Genomic DNA, 2,178 nt, shown 5'->3' on the forward strand with positions numbered 1-2,178 from the left:
GTCCCCATTCAGTTAAAGGACCAGCTCTCCTCTGTCCACATCAATCACAGCTCTTGCTGTGGCTAGGAAGGGTCTTCCAAGGATGATGGATTCATCCTCATCCTTCCCAGTGTCTAGGATTATGAAATCAGTAGGGATGTAAAGGCCTTCAACCTTTACTAACACGTCCTCTACTTGCCCATAAGCCTGTTTTCTTGAGTTGTCTGCCATTTCTAAAGAGATTCTGGTAGCTTACACCTCAAAGATCCCAAGTTTCTCCATTACAGAGAGTGGCATTAAGTTTATTCCTGACCCCAGGTCACATAGAGCCTTCTCAAAGGTCATGGTGCCTATATTACAGGGAATTAGGAATTTACCAGGATCCTATTTTTTTGAGGTAATTTCTACCTATCCAATGCATTTAGTTCATTGGTGAGCAAGGGAGGTTCATCTTCCCAAGTCTCATTACCAAATAATTTGGCATTCAGCTTCATGATTGCACCAAGATACTTAGCAACTTGCTCTTCAGTGACTTCTTCATTCTCTTCAGAAGAAGAATACTCATCAGAGGTCATGAAGGGCAGAAGGAGGTTCAATGGAATCTCCATGGTCTCTAGATGAGCCTCAGATTCCTTTGGTTCCTCAAAGGGAAACTCCTTATTGGTCACTGAACGTCCCAGGAGGTCTTCCTCACTAGGATTCACGTCCTCTCCCTCCCTTGTAGGTTTGGCCATGATGGTTAAATCAATGGCCTTGCACTCTCTCTTTGGATTCTCTTTTGTATTGCTTGGGAGAGTACTAGGAGGGGTTTCAGTGACTCTTTTACTCAGCTGGCCCACTTGTGCCTCCAAATTTCTAATGGAGGACCTTGTTTCATTCATGAAACTTAAAGTGGCCTTAGATAGATCAGAGGTTATATTTGCTAAGCTAGATGGATTCTGCTCAAAATTCTCTATCTGTTGCTGAGTGGATGATGGAAAAGGCTTGCTATTGCTAAACCTGTTTCTTCCACCATGATTAAAGCCTTGTTGAGGCTTTTGTTGATTCTTTTATGAGAAATTTGGATGATTTCTCCATGAAGGATTATAGGTGTTTACATAAGGTTCACCCATGTAATTCACCTTTGCTATTGCAGGATTCTCAGGATCATAAGCTTCTTCTACAGAAGATGCCTCTTGAGTACTGTTGGATGCAGCTTGCATTCCATTCAGACTCTGAGAAATCATATTGACTTGCTGAGTCAATATTTTATTCTGAGCCAATATGGCATTCAGAGTATCGATTTCACGAACTCCCTTCCTTTGAGGTGTCCCATTACTCACAGGATTCCTTTCAGAAGTGTACATGAACTGGTTATTTGCAACCATATCAATGAGTTCTTGAGCTTATGCAGGCGTTTTCTTTAGGTGAATGGATCTACCTGCAGAATGGTCCAATGACATTTTAGATAATTCAGACAGACCATCATAGAATATATCCAGGATGGTCCATTCTGAAAGCATGTCAGAAGGACACTTTTTGGTCAGTTCCTTGTATCTCTCCCAAGCTTCATAGAGGGACTCACCTTCTTTCTGTTTGAAGGTTTGAACATCCACTCTAAGTTTACTATGCTTTTGAGGAGGAAAGAACTTGGTTAAGAAAGCCGTGACCAGCTTATCCCAAGAGTTCAGGCTGTCTTTAGGTTGAGAGTCCAACCGTATTCTAGCTCTGTCTCTTACAGCAAACGGGAAAAGCATAAGCCTGTAGACCTCGGGATCAACCACATTGGTCTTAACAGTATCACAGATTTGCAAGAATTCAGTTAAGAACGGAAAAGGATCTTCTGATGGAAGTCCATGAAACTTGCAGTTCTGTTACATCAGAGAAACTAATTGAGGTTTCAGCTCAAAATTGTTTGCTCCAATGGCAGGGATTGAGATGCTTCTTCCATGTAAATTGGAATTTGGTGCAGTAAAGTCACCAAGCATCTTCCTTGCATTGTTATTATTTTCGGCCATGTCTCCTTTTTTTTTGAAAATTTCTGTCAGATTTTCTCCAGAGAGTTGTGCTTTAGCTTCCCTTAGCTTCCTCTTCAGAGTCCTTTCAGGTTCAGGATCAGCTTCAACAAGAATGTTCTTATCCTTGTTCCTGCTCATATGAAAAAGAAGAAAACAGAAAAGAAAATATGGAATCCTCTATGTCATAGTATAGAGATTCCTA

The 2,178-nt window shown here is 41.2% G+C and overlaps 1 non-coding gene across 1 annotated transcript; it reads left to right on the plus strand.

Moving 5' to 3' along the window:
• Positions 1–1,475: 1,475 nt before the first annotated feature.
• Positions 1,476–1,583, plus strand: LOC148551011 (small nucleolar RNA R71). The gene has a single exon (XR_015892686.1). It is a non-coding gene; the product is annotated as a small nucleolar RNA R71 (small nucleolar RNA).
• Positions 1,584–2,178: the final 595 nt, after the last annotated feature.

This window comes from Arachis ipaensis, chromosome B7, assembly GCF_059453495.1.
Source record: "Arachis ipaensis isolate K30076 ecotype BB chromosome B7, ASM5945349v1, whole genome shotgun sequence".
Taxonomy (NCBI): domain Eukaryota; kingdom Viridiplantae; phylum Streptophyta; class Magnoliopsida; order Fabales; family Fabaceae; genus Arachis; species Arachis ipaensis.